The sequence below is a fragment of the Protopterus annectens genome, chromosome 7.part1 (assembly GCF_019279795.1).
Source record: "Protopterus annectens isolate FY-2018-M chromosome 7.part1, PAN1.0, whole genome shotgun sequence".
Classification (NCBI taxonomy): Eukaryota; Metazoa; Chordata; order Ceratodontiformes; family Protopteridae; genus Protopterus; species Protopterus annectens.
In genome coordinates, this window is record NC_056740.1 from 459,598,786 (window position 1) to 459,615,206 (window position 16,421).

Consider the following 16,421-nt stretch of genomic DNA (forward strand, 5'->3'; position numbering starts at 1 on the left):
GGCCACTCTATAGGTATTAATCAGGGAAGGAGTGTTACCTAAACAAACAGCTTAATTCAATTTACATGTAAACATTTTTAAATCAATAATCGTTTTCACAATGTCACATTTTTTATCCGGCACAAATGTTAGTCCTTTGGAAAAAAATTCCACCATTTCTGTATTTACTGTCAAGATAGTGTAATTGTAAACGTGAAAATCACCCTGGTTATTAGAGCAAATGACAGGCCCCAAATTGGAGGAAGATGGAATTATCTCCTCCGTTGGTTCCCCCTCTTCCTCCTCTGTGTCCTCCCCCGATTGTTGGGGCCCCTGTTGTTCTGGGCCCCCGTGTTGGACCGCCTGTCCCTGGCCATGGGAAAACCCTGATTACTTTCTTCCCTATCAGACTGACATTCAACCTCTATGGGAATGTTTTGATGGGCAAGGTTGTGATTGTTGTTCCTAATACGTTCACTTCTATGTACAGGTTGAACTGTGTCTTCATCCCTTGGCTCGTTTATTCTCTGATTGGGGTCATTGTCTCCCAAATTCGAGGGTAAAATACCAACAGGATTTTGATTTAATGGTGGGGCAGGATAAGCTTTGTTGTTTTTATAGTCCAGCACATCTCTGTCAATCTTTCTTTTTTTAAGTAGCATTTTGGATATGGATGCCTCTATACTAGAAATGATTCTCAGATAATCATATTTATATCTGAGAAAATCTGGGTCTCGCTGCAAAGAGGCTTCCAAACCAATAAGTTCTTCCTGTAAAGCATTGATTTCATTATCATAAAAGTTAATTAAAGACCTAAGGAACTCAAATCCTTGTGTATCAAACAGTTCCAGCAGTTCCTTGTAGAACACTGAATTGTGCACTAAACCGGCGGGGAAGCGCCATTGCCGCAACCCCTTGGGGATAATCTTTTTGTCTATGCATTGTTCTAAGTAGGAGACCTCAAGTTGAAGTTTCCTACAACGAAATAATTTGACATCAAAAGCATTCAAGTTGTCTAAAAAGGAACTCACCACAGTATCCTGATTGTCCTCCGCCTCATTGGTACTAGTGGAGAAAAAATTCTTGTTTGCCAAAAAGGCCGTAATGTTAGGTATTAGTCCCATATTAGTGGAATCTTGGTTTGGATTCCGATTGTTGAGATGCCCTCTGTTACCGTGAAACAAAGTTGAAGAATGTCCTGATACAGATTGCGTTCCATGCTCCTGTGCAATTAGGTACGCATTACTCCTGCTCGGTAACGGATGAGGCTCCAAACCATTAACCCCACTCGTGGAATTATGCTGAGAGAGATTCTCAGCATTAGAAGACAACTTGTGTTCTAATTTTTGTGAAAGCTGATCTACTTTGGCCATCAGCATGTTAACCAAGACGGAAAGATCGCTTTGAGAACGCCCCCTCTCCTGACTTCCGTTGGTCACGCTAGCTCCATGCGCGTTAGGTACATCAACTGCATTCCCCTCTTCATCCTGGGAAAACAGAACTTGCGAACCAGCCCTACTGTGCTCAAGCCCCTGTTCAGCGTTACCGTTGCCACTCGCCATGACAAACTGGAACAAACAATAAAAATGTAAAACAAACTGGATAACCCAAGAGAACGTGGCAAACAAAACAAGCAACAGGTAGTATCATGAGCTGTTTATTAGAATATTCACAGTAAGCGCTTTCGGCGGAGAAAATGACTCCACCTTCATCAGACTGCAACATTTACCATTGAGAACAACATTAATTAAATAATCATTTGAAATCAACAATCCAATAAAAACTCTCATGTCAACTGACACGAGATTTGTCTTAAAAGCACAGAAACATCTTCTTTCACAGAACATTGATGCAAATTTTTCTGTTAATAAAAGTAATAATATTGGTGACAACCAAAAATAATAAAAAATATATAGCAAATGATAAACAATGATAAAAAATATATGTGTATATATATATATATATATATATATATATATATATATATATATATATATATATATAATATAATATAATAAGTGAAATCAGCGTATTCAGAGAGGGGGCTAATGATAACTTCAATAATATTTAATTGTATGTGCCCCACATGTTGAGGCCACCACAATAAATATCTTAGAAACACAAGTTATACATCTTTTATATGTATATATGTGTAGGTCTTAATACTATTAACATATATATTACTATTTGTATAAGATGCATGAATGTTACTTAACATGTCATAGACTCACTATATTGTGTATGAAACCAAAAAACACTTAACCACTGTATGATCTACTCCCAACAATATTCCACTATTGATACATGCAAAATTCATAATAAGATGAAATAACCATACCATAAGTTGAAAATATATGTGTAGTGTATCAGATTACATGTCAGGCCGACAATACAATATGCCACAGCCTTAAAAATTTAATTAAGCTTTTAATCCTTCCTTAATGACAGCTTGTAAATTATTTATTATGAATTATTTGTTATGTATTTATCTTTTTAACTTTTTTGAAAACTTTTTAATATATGTGTTTATCTTTTTAAAGCCCTTAACTTAAGAATACATTTTATTGAAACTGCCTCATTCAAATCTGGGGGAACATATGCAGAAGTTCTTATCTGCCAAAGTAGTTCTTGCTCCTCCAACCATAGTTGCCAAGGTCCCCCTCTAATGGTGGGGACAACTTGTTGAATAACTGTAAATGCAAAGCAATGGTCTGGATAAGAGCTGATATGTTTTGCCAAAGCATTCATCATATCTAATCTATTGATGGCATAAAGATGTTCATATATCCTTTTCTTGAGGGGGTCTGTCGGTTTTACCAATGTAAAAGGCCTTACATCCCCTACAAGTGGCCACATACACCTCCCCCTTGGAATCACAATTAAACTTTCCATTTATTGATACAACTTTCCCATTGATGTCAATCCTTCCTCCTGGTTGGATGTGTCTACAATATGTGCACATCCCACATTTAGTCATTCCAGTTCTACCCTTACTTTTATTATTATTGTCTTTAGATCTTTCGACCAAATTTTTCAAATTGGAACCTCTCCTATAAGTAAAATTTGGGCGTGTTCCTATAAATTTAACTAAGGTTTTATCCTCATACAAAATTCTCCAGTTCCTGGAAATAATTTCCTTTATTGTCTTGAAATCAATGCAATAAGTAAAAAGAAACCTAATGGAGGGATGTTGACTTAGATTTGTATTATCTGGTATTGAAATGGTGCCCCCGCCTAAAATAGGACAGAAATGTCCATTTCCTCTCTTATTAACCACCTCTTCCTTGATTTCCTGTATTAATGTTCCAGGGTACCCTCTCTTGAGAAACATAATACCCAAGAAATCACATTCTTTTTTGAAATCCTCTTCCTCTGAAACCATTCTGGCTGCTCACACATATTGTCCCTTAACCACACTACGTTTTTGGTGGTAGGGGTGAGAGCTGGTAAAATGAAGGTAACAGTTTGAAAAGGTTGGTTTTCTATAAATTGTGGATTTGAATTTGTTAAATTGTGTGTCCTTAATTAGCTTGACATCCAGAAATTCAATTTCATCATGACCTATTGTGTAGGTAAATTCTAAAAATTCAGTCATCTGTGTCAAGCTTTCGATAAATTGTGGTACCAGATCATGTGACCCATTCCACAGAAAACACATGTCATCTTGGTACCTAGTGTACCAAGAGGCATATTGTTTAAACCAAGGGTTCTTAAACAAAAAATGATGTTCCCAATGGGCTAGAACGCTATTCGCAAATGTACAGCCACATGGGGAACCCATAGCTATACCTGTTTTCTGTAGATAATAACTATTTTTGAATACCAGAAAATTATTTACCAAAACCAAATCCAACAAGGTTTCAACAAGATAAATTTGCTCCCTGGCAGCGCCCTTGCTACGCATAAATTCGATGGTCCATTCAATACCTATGTCGTGGGGTATTACTGTGTATAAATCTTTGATATCCACAACCAGAAAAATGGCATTGATATTGAATTTAAGATTGTTGATACTTTCCAGAAAGCCCCAAGAATCCCTACAAATCTGTGGTTCTTCCTTCAAAAGTGGTTTAAGAATCCCGTCCACTACTTTGGCGCATGCATACGTAATAGAACCCCTTCCATCTACAAGAGGTCTGAAAGGGGGATCAATGACGTTTTTGTAATATGCAATATATATATATGCAATAATAACAGCGAACATTGAACAGTGGGCTGTTGTAATACAAACTATAATAGTGTACATTGAACAGTGTGCTGTTGTAATACATGCTATAATAGTGTACATTGAACAGTGTGCTGTTGTAATACATGCTATAATAGCATACATCGAACAGTGTGCTGTTGTAATACATGCTATAATAGTGCTCATTGAACTGTGGGCTGTTGTAATGCATGCTATAATAGCATACATTGAACAGTGTGCTGTTGTAATATGTGCTATAACAGCGTACATTGAACAGTGGGCTGTTGTAATACATGCTATAATAACAGCATACATTCAACAGTGTGCTGTTGTAATATGTGCTATAATAGTGTATACTGAACAAAGTGTTTTAATATATGCTATAATAATAGCGAACATTGAACAGTGGGCTGTTGTAATACATGCTATAATAGTGTACATTCAACAGTGTGCTGTTGTAATATGTGCTATAATAGTGTATATTGAACAATGTGTTGTAATATTTGCTATAATAACAGAATGCATTGAACAGTGGGCTGTTGTAATACATGCTATAATTGTGTATATTGAACAATGTGTTTTAATATATGCTATAATAGCGTACATTGACAGTGGGCTGTTGTAATATGTGCTTTAATAGTGTATATTGAACAATGTGTTTTAATATATGCTATAATAACAGTGAACATTGAACAGTAGGCTGTTGTAATACATGCTATCATAGTGTACATTCAACAGTGTGCTGTTGTAATATGTGCTATAATAGCATACATTGAACAGTGTGCTCTTGTAATACGTGCTATAACACAGTATATAGAACAGTGTGCTATTGTAATATGTGCTATAATAGCGTACATTGAAAAGTGTGCTGTTGTAAGATGTGGTATAATAGTGTACATTGAACTATGTGCTGTAGTATTATATGCTATAATGGCAGCGTACATTGAGCAGTGTGCTATTGTAATATGTGCTATAATAGCGTACATTGTACAATGTGCTGTTGTAATACATGCTATAATAGCGTACATTGTACAATGTGCTCTTGTAATACGTGCTATAACACAGTATATAGAACAGTGTGCTATTGTAATATGTGCTATAATAGCGTACATTGAACAGTGTGCTGTTGTAAGATGTGGTATAATAGCGTACATTGAACTATGTGCTGTAGTATTATATGCTATAATGGCAGCGTACATTGAGCAGTGTGCTATTGTAATATGTGCTATAATAGCGTACATTGTACAATGTGCTGTTGTAATACATGCTATAATAGCGTACATTGTACAATGTGCTCTTGTAATACGTGCTATAACACAGTATATAGAACAGTGTGCTATTGTAATATGTGCTATAGTAGCGTACATTGAACAATGTGCTGTTTTAATATGTGGTATAATAGCGTACATTGAACTATGTGCTGTAGTAGTATGTGCTATAATAACAGCGTACATTGAGCAATGTGCTGTTGTAATATATGCTATAATAGCATACATTGAACAGTGTGCTGTTGTAATATGTGGTATAATAGCGTACATTGAACTATGTGCTGTAGCATTATGTGCTATAATAGCAGCGTACATTGAGCAGTGTGCTGTTGTAATATGTGCTAGAATAGTGCTCATTGAACTGTGGGCTGTTGTAATACATGCTATAATAGCGTACATTGAACAATGTGCTGTTGTAATATGTGCTAAAACAGCGTACATTGAACAGTGGGCTGTTGTAATACATGCTATAATAACAGCATACATTCAGCAGTATGCTGCTGTAATATGTGCTATAATAGTGTATATTGAACAAAGTGTTGTAATATATGCTATAATAATAGTGAACATTGAACAGTGGGCTGTTGTAATACATGCTATAATAGTGTACATTCAACAGTGTGCTGTTGTAATTTGTGCTATAATAGCGTACATTGAACAATGTGCTCTTGTAATACGTGCTATAACACAGTACATAGAACAGTGTGCTATTGTAATATGTGCTATAGTAGCGTACATTGAACAATGTGCTGTTTTAATATATGGTATAATAGCGTACATTGAACTATGTGCTGTAGTATTATGTGCTATAATAACAGCGTACATTGAGCAATGTGCTGTTGTAATATATGCTATAATAGCATACATTGAACAGTGTGCTGTTGTAATATGTGGTATAATAGCGTACATTGAACTATGTGCTGTAGTATTATGTGCTATAATAGCAGCTTACATTGAGCAGTGTTCTGTTGAAATATGTGCTATAAATAGCGCAGATTGAACAGTGTGCTGTTGTAATACATGCCATAATAGCACACATTGAACAGTGTGCTGTTTTAATACATGCTATAATAGCGCACATTGAACAATGTGCTGTTGTAATATATGCTATAATAGTGTACATTGAACAATGTGGTGTTGTAATATATGCTATAATAGGGAACATTGAACAGTGGGTTGTTGAAATACATGCTATAACAGCGTACATTGAACAGTGTGCTGTTGTAATACATGATATAATAGCATACATTGAACAATGTGCTGTTGTAATTTGTGCTATAATAGCGTACATTGAACAACCTGCTGTTGTAATACATGCTATAACAGCATAAATTGAACAGTGTGCTGTTGTAATACATGCTATAATAGCGCACATTGAACAGTGTGCTGTTGTAATATATGCTATAATAGCATACATTGAACAGTGTGCTGTTGTAATACATGCTATAATAACGTACATTGAACAGTGGGCTTTTGTAATATATACTATAATAATGTACATTGAACAGTGTACTGTAATATGTGCTATAATAGCGTACATTGAACAGTGGGCTGTTGTAATACATGCTACAATAGCATACACTGAACAATTTACTTTTAATACATGCTTTAATAACTGCATAAACTGATCAATGTGCTGTTGTAATATGTGCTATAATAGTGTATATTGAACAATGTGTTTTAATATATGCTATAATAACAGCGTACATTGAACAGTGGGCTGTTGTAATACATGCTACAATAGCATACGCTAAACAATGTACTTTTAATACATGCTTTAATAACAGCATAAACTGATTGTGCTGTTGTAATATGTGCTATAATAGTGTATATTGAACAATGTGTTTTAATATATGCTACAATAACAGCGAACATTGAACAGTGGGCTGTTGAAATACATGCTATAATAGTGTATATTGAACAATGTGTTTTAATATATGCTATAATAGCATACATTGAACAGTGGGCTGTTGTAATATGTGCTTTAATAGTTTATATTGAAAATTGTGTTTTAATATATGCTATAATAACAGCGAACATTGAACAGTGGGCTGTTGTAATACATTCTATAATAGTGTACATTCAACAGTGGGCTGTTGTAATATGTGCTATAATAGTGTACATTGAACAATGTGCTCTTGTAATACGTGCTATAACACAGTATATAGAACCGTGTGCTATTGTAATATGTGCTATAATAGCGTACATTGAACAGTGTGCTGTTTTAAGATGTGGTATAATAGCGTACATTGAACAATGTGCTCTTGTAATACATGCTATAACACAGTATATAGAACAGTGTGCTATTGTAATATGTGCTATAATAGCGTACATTGAATAGTGTGCTGTTGTAATACATGCTGTAATAGTGCACATTGAACAATGTGCTGTTGTAATACATGCTATAATAGGGCACATTGAGCAATGTGCTGTTGTAATACATGCTATAACAGCGAACACTGAACAGTGTGCTGTTGTAATATATGCTATAATTGTGTACATTGAACAGTATACTGTTGTAATATATGCTATAATAGCATACATTGTACAATGTGCTGTTGTAATACATGCTATAAATAGCGCACATTGAACAGTGTGCTGTTGTAATACATGCTATAATTACAGCGAACATTGAACAGTGTACTGTTGTAATACATGCTATAATTACAGCGAACATTGAACAGTGGGCTGTTGTAATACATGCTATAATAGCGTACATTGAATAATGTGCTGTTGTAATACATGCTATAATATCATACATTGAACAGTGTGCTGTTGTAATACATTCTATAATAGCACACATTGAACAGTGTGCTGTTGTAATATATGCTACAATAGTGTGCATTGAACAGTGAGCTGTTGTAACACATGCTATAACAGCGCACATTGAACAGTGTGCTGTTGTAATACATGCTATAATACCGTGCATTGAACAATGTGCTGTTGTAATACATGCTGTAATAGCGTACATTGAACCATGTGCTGTTGTAATACATGCTATAATAGTGTACATGGAACAGTGTGCTGTTGTAATATATGCTATAATAGTGCACATTAAACAGTGTGCTGTTTTAATACATGCTATAATAACAGCAAACATTGAACAGTGTACTGTAATATGTGCTATAATAGTATACATTGAACAGTGGGCTGTTGTAATACATGCTACAATAGCATACACTGAACAATGTGCTTTTAATATGTGCTTTAATAACAGCATAAACTGATCAATGTGCTGTTGTAATATGTGCTAGATTAGTATATATTGAACAATGTGTTTTAGTATATGCTATAATAACAGCGAACATTGAACAGTGGGCTGTTGTAATACATGCTATAATAGTGTACATTCAACAGTGTGCTGTTGTAATATGTGCTATAATAGCGCACATTGAACAGTGTGCTGTTGTAATACATGCTATAATAGTGTACATTCAACAGTGTGCTGTTGTAATATGTGCTATAATAGTGTATATTGAACAATGTGTTTTAATATATGCTATAATAATAGCAAACATTGAAAACTGGGCTGTTGTAATACATGCTATAATAGTGTACATTCAACAGTGTGCTGTTGTAATATATGCTATAATAGCGTACATTGAACAACGTGCTCTTGTAATACATGCTATAGCACAGTACATAGAACAGTGTGCTGTTTTAATATGTGGTATAATAGCGTACATTGAACTATGTGCTGTAGTATTATGTGCTATAATAGCAGCGTACATTGAGCAATGTGCTGTTGTAATATATGCTATAATAGCGTACACTGAACAATGTGCTGTTATAATATGTGCTATAATAGCGTACATTGAACAGTGTGCTGTTGTAATATGTGGTATAATAGCATACATTGAACTATGTGCTGTCTTATTATGTGCTATAATAGCAGTGTACATTGAGCAGTGTTCTCTTGAAATATGTGCTATAAATAGCGCACATTGAACAGTGGGCTGTTGTAATACATGCTATAATAACAGCATACATTCAACAGTGTGCTGTTGTAATATGTGGTATAATAGCGTACATTGAACAGTGTGCTCTTGTAATACATGCTATAATAGCGTACATTGAACAGTGGTCTTTTGTAATACATGCAATAATAGTGTACATTGAACAGTGTGCTGTTGTAAGACATGCTATAATAGTGCACATTGAACAGTGTGCTGTTTTAATACATGCTATAATAGCATACGTTGAACAGTGTGCTGTTGTAATATATCCTATAATAGCGTACATTGAACAGTGTGCTGTTGTAATATGTGCTATTATAGCATACATTGTACAATTTGCTGTTGTAATATGTGCTATAATAGCGAACATTGAACAGTGTGCTGTTGTAATACATGCTATAATAGCGTACATTGAACAGTTTGCTGTTGTAACACATGCAATAATAGTATACATTGAACAGTGTGCTGTTGTAATACATGCAATAATAGCACACATTGAACAGTGTGCTGTTGTAATGCATGCTATAATAGCGCACATTGAACAGTGTGCTGTTGTAATACATGCTATAATAGCGTACATTGAACAGTGTGCTGTTGTAATACATGGTATAATAGCACACGTTGAACAGTGTGCTGTTGTAATACATGCTATAATAGAGTAAATTGAACAGTGTGCTGTTGTAATACATGCTATAATAGCGCACATTGAACAGTGTGCTGTTTTAATACATGCTATAATAGCAGCAAAGATTGAACAGTGTACTGTAATATGTGCTATAATAGCGTACATTGAACAGTTGGCTGTTGTAATACATGCTACAATAGCATACACTGAACAATGTGCTTTTAATATGTGCTTTAATAACAGCATAAACTGGTCAATGTGCTGTTGTAATATGTGCTATAATAGTGTATATTGAACAATGTGTTGTAATATATGCTATAATAGTGTACATTGAACAGTGGGCTGTTGTACTATGTGCTAGATTAGTGTATATTGAACAATGTGATTTAATATATGCTATAATAACAGCAAACATTGAACAGTGGGCTGTTGTAATACATGCTATAATAGTGTACATTCAACAGTGTGCTGTTGTAATATGTGCTATAATAGTGTACATTGAACAGTGTGCTGTTGTAATACATGCTATAATAGCATACATCGAATAGTGTGCTGTTGTAATGCATGCCATAATAGTGCTCATTCAACAGTGTGCTGTTGTAATACATGCTATAATAGTGTACATTGAACAGTGTGCTGTTGTAATACATGATATAATAGCATACATTGTTGTAATACATGCTATAATAGTGTACATTGAACAGTGTGCTGTTGTAATACATGATATAATAGCATACATCGAACAGTGTGCTGTTGTAATGCATGCTATAATAGTACTCATTGAACTGTGGGCTGTTGTAATACATGCTATAATAGCGTACATTGAACAGTGTGCTGTTGTAATATGTGCTATAACAGCATACATTGAACAGTGGACTGTTGTAATACATGCTATAATAACAGCATACATTGAACAGTGGACTGTTGTAATACATGCTATAATAACAGCATACATTCAACAGTGTGCTGTTGTAATACATGCTATAATAGTGTACATTGAACAGTGTGCTGTTGTAATACATGCTATAATAGCATACATCGAACAGTGTGCTGTTGTAATGCATGCTATAATAGTACTCATTGAACTGTGGGCTGTTGTAATACATGCTATAATAGCGTACATTGAACAGTGTGCTGTTGTAATATGTGCTATAACAGCATACATTGAACAGTGGACTGTTGTAATACATGCTATAATAACAGCATACATTGAACAGTGGACTGTTGTAATACATGCTATAATAACAGCATACATTCAACAGTGTGCTGTTGTAATACATGCTATAATAGTGTACATTGAACAGTCTGCTATTGTAATGCATGCTATAATAGTGCTCATTAAACTGTGGGCTGTTGTAATACATGCTATAATAATGTACATTGAACAGTGGGCTGTTGTAATACATACTATAATAGTGTACATTCAACAGTGTGCTGTTGTAATATGTGCTATAATAGCGTACATTGTACAATGTGCTCTTGTAATACGTGCTATAACACAGTATATAGAACAGTGTGCTATTGTAATATGTGCTATAATAGTGTACATTGAACAGTGTGCTGTTGTAAGATGTGGTATAATAGCATACATTGAACTATGTGCTGTAGTATTATATGCTATAATAGCAGCGTACATTGAGCAGTGTGCTGTTGTAATATGTGCTATAACAGTGCTCATTGAACTGTGGGCTGTTGTAATACATGCTATAATAGCGTACATTGAACAGTGTGCTGTTGTAATATGTGCTATAACAGCGCACATTGAACAGTGGGCTGTTGTAATACAAGCTATAATAACAGCATACATTCAACAGTGTGCTGTTGTAATATGTGCTATAATAGTGTATATTGAACAAAGTGTTTTAATATATGCTATAATAATAGTGAACATTGAACAGTGGGCTGTTGTAATACATGTTGTAATAGTGTACATTCAACAGTGTGCTGTTGTAATATGTGCTATAATAGCGTACATTGAACTATGTGCTCTTCTAATACGTGCTATAACACAGTACATAGAACAGTGTGCTATTGTAATATGCGCTATAGTAGCGTACATTGAACAATGTGCTGTTTTAATATGTGGTATAATAGCGTACATTGAACTATGTGCTGTAGTATTATGTGCTATAACAGCAGCGTACATTGAGCAGTGTTCTGTTGAAATATGTGCTATAAATAGCGCAGATTGAACAGTGTGCTGTTGTAATACATGCTATAATAGCGCACATTGAACAGTGTGCTGTTTTAATACATGCTATAATAGCGTACATTGAACAGTGGGCTTTTGTAATATATACTATAATAATGTACATTGAACAGTGTACTGTAATATGTGCTATAATAACAGCGTACATTGAACAGTGGGCTGTTGTGATACATGCTACTATAGCATACACTGAACAATGTACTTTTAATACATGCTTTAATAACTGCATAAACTGATCAATGTGCTGTTGTAATATGTGCTATAATAGTGTATATTGAACAATGTGTTTTAAAATATGCTATAATAACAGCGTACATTGAACAGTGGGCTGTTGTAATACATGCTATAATAGTGTATATTGAACAATGTGTTGTAATATATGCTATAATAGCGTACATTGAACAGTGGGCTGTTGTAATATGTGCTATAATAGTGTATATTTAACAATGTGTTTTAATATATGCTACAATAACAGCGAACATTGAACAGTGGGCTGTTGTAATACATGCTATAATAGTGTATATTGAACAATGTGTTTTAATATATGCTATAATAGCGTACATTGAACAGTGGGCTGTTGTAATATGTGCTTTAATAGTGTATATTGAACAATGTGTTTTAATATATGCTATAATAACAGTGAACATTGAACAGTGGGCTGTTGTAATACATGCTATAATAGTGTACATTCAACAGTGTGCTGTTGTAATACGTGCTATAACACAGTATATAGAACAGTGTGTTGTTGTAAGATGTGGTATAATAGCGTACATTGAACTATGTGCTATAGTATTATATGCTATAATAGCAGCATACATTCAGCAGTGTGCTGTTGAAATATGTGCTATAATAGCATACATTGTACAATGTGCTGTTGTAATACATGCTATAATAGCGTACATTGTACAATGTGCTATTGTAATACATGCTATAATAGCATTTATTGAACAATGTGCTGTTGTAATACATGCTATAATAGCGTACATTGAACAATGTGCTGTTGTAATACATGCTATAATAGCGTACATTGAAAAATGTGCTGTTGTAATATATGCTATAATAGCGTACATTGAACAGTGTGCTGTTGTAATATATGCTATAATAGCGTACATTGAACAGAGTGCTGTTGTAATACATGCTATAATAGTGCACATTGAACAATGTGCTGTTGTAATACATGCTATAATAGTGCACATTGAACAATGTGCTGTTGTAATACATGCTATAATAGCGCACATTGAACAGTGTGCTGTTGTAATACATGCTATAATTACAGCGCACATTGAACAGTGTGCTGTTGTAATACATGCTATAACAGCGCACATTGAACAGTGTGCTGTTGTAATATATGTTACAATAGTGTGCATTGAACAGTGAGCTGTTGTAATACATGCTATAATAGCGCACATTAAACAGTGTGCTGTTTTAATACATGCTATAATAACAGCAAACATTGAACAGTGTACTGTAATATGTGCTATAATAGTATACATTGAACAGTGGGCTGTTGTAATACATGCTACAATAGCATACACTGAATATTGTGCTTTTAATACGTGCTTTAATAACAGCATAAACTGATAAATGTGCTGTTGTAATATGTGCTAGATTAGTGTATATTGAACAATGTGATTTAGTATATGCTATAATAACAGCGAACATTGAACAGTGGGCTGTTGTAATACATGCTATAATAGTGTACATTCAACAGTGTGCTGTTGTAATATGTGATATAATAGCATACATAGAAGAGTGTGCTGTTGTAATACATGCTATAATAGTGCAACACTGAACAGTGTGCTGTTGTAATATGTGCTATAACAGAGTACATTGAACAGTGGGCTGTTGTAATACGTGCTATAATAACAGCATACATTCAACAGTGTGCTGTTGTAATATGTGCTATAATAGTGTATATTGAACAAAGTGTTTTAATATATGCTATAATAATAGCGAACATTGAACAGTGGGCTGTTGTAATATATGTGATAATAGTGTACATTCAACAGTGTGCTGTTGTAATATATGCTATAATAGCGTAGATTGAACAACGTGCTCTTGTAATACGTGCTATAACACTGTACATAGAACAGTGTGCTGTTGTAATATGTGCTATAATAGCATACATTGAACAGTGTGCTGTTGTAATATGTGGTATAATAGCATACATTGAACTATGTGCTGTAGTATTATGTGCTATAATAGCAGTGTACATTGAGCAGTGTTCTCTTGAAATATGTGCTATAAATAGTGCACATTGAACAGTGTGCTGTTGTAATACATGCTATAATAGTGTACATTGAACAGTGTGCTGTTGTAATACGTGCTATAACAGCATACACTGAACAATGCGCTGTTGTAATATGTGCTATAATAGCGTACATTGAACGGTGTGCTGTTGTAATACATGCTATAATAGTGTACATTCAACAGTGTGCTGTTGTAATATATGCTATAATAGTGTACATTGAACAATGCGCTGTTGTAATATGTGTTATAATAGTGTACATTGAACAGTGTGCTGTTGTAATACATGCTATAATAGCGTACATTGAACTATGTGCTGTAGTATTATGTGCTATAATAGCAGCATACATTGAGCAGTGTTCTGTTTTAATATGGGCTATAATAGCGCACATTGAACAATGTGCTGTTGTAATACATGCCTTAATAGCGTACATTAAACAGTGTGCTGTTGTAATACATGCTATAATAGTGTACATTCAACAGTGTGCTGTTGTAATATATGCTATAATAGTGTACATTGAGCAGTGTTCTGTTGTAATATGTGCTATAATAGTGCACATTGAACAGTGTGCTGTTGTAATATATGCAATAATAGTGTAGAACAGTGTGCTGTTGTAATATATGCAATAATAGTGTACATTGAACAGTGTGGTGTTGTAATACATGCTATAATAGCGCACATTGAACATTATGCTGTTGTAATACATGCTATAATAGCGTACATTGAACAGTGTGCTGCTGTAATATATGCTATAATAGCGTACATTGAACAGTGTGCTGTTGTAATACATGCTATAATAGTGTACATTCAGCAGTGTGCTCTTGCAATATATGCTATAATAGCGTACATTGTACAATGTGCTGTTGTAATACATGCTATAATAGCGCACATTGAACAGTGTGCTGTTGTAATATATGCAATAATAGCGTACTTTGAACCGTGTGGTGTTGTAATATATGCTATAATAGTGAAGATTGAACAGTGTGCTGTTGTAATAGATGCTATAATAGCGTACATTGTACAGTGTGCTGTTGTAATACATGCTCTAATAGCATACAATGAACAGTGGGCTGTTGTAAGATATGCTATAATAACGTGCATTGAACAGTGTGCTGTTGTATTACATGCTATAATAGCACACATTGAACATTGTGCTCTTGTAATACATGCTATAATAGTGTACATTGAACAGTGTGCTGTTGTAATATATGCTATAATAGCGTACATTGAACAGTGTGCTGTTGTAATACATGCTATAATAGTGTACATTGAACAGTGTGCTGTTGTAATATATGCTATAATAGCGTACATTGAACAGTGTGCTGTTGTAATACATGCTATAATAGTGTACATTGAACAGTATGCTGTTGTAATACATGCTATAATAGTGTACATTGAACAGTGTGCTGTTGTAATACAATGTATAATAGCGTACATTAAACAGTGTGCTGTTGTAATATGTGCTATAATAGCATACATTGAACAGTGTGCTGTTGTAATACATGCTATAATAGCATACATCGAACAGTGTGCTGTTGTAATATGTGCTATAATAGCAGCATACACTGAACAATGTGCTGTTGTAATAAGTGCTATAAAATCCGTACATTAAACAACGTGCTGTTGTTATATGTCCTATAATAACAGCGTACATTAAACAATGTGCTGTAGTAATATGTGCTATAATAGTGTACATTGAACAGTGTGCTGTTCTAATAGGTGCTACAATAACAGAGTACATTGAACAGTGTGCTGTTGTAATATGTGCTTTAATAGCGTACAGTGAACAATGTGCTCTTGGAATACATGCTATAACAGCATACATTGAATGATGTGTTGTTTTAATATGTGCTGTAAAAGCTGTACTTTGAACAATGTGCTGTTATAATACTTGCTATAATAACAGCATACACTGAACAATGTGCTGTTGTAATAGGTGCTATAATAGCG

General features: G+C 34.3%; 1 protein-coding gene across 1 annotated transcript in view; it reads left to right on the plus strand.

The window, feature by feature from the left end:
• Positions 1 to 16,421, plus strand: part of LOC122807828 (stimulated by retinoic acid gene 6 protein-like) — a gene marked incomplete in the record, with an annotated part of 2,062,125 nt that overhangs the window by 879,429 nt on the left and 1,166,275 nt on the right.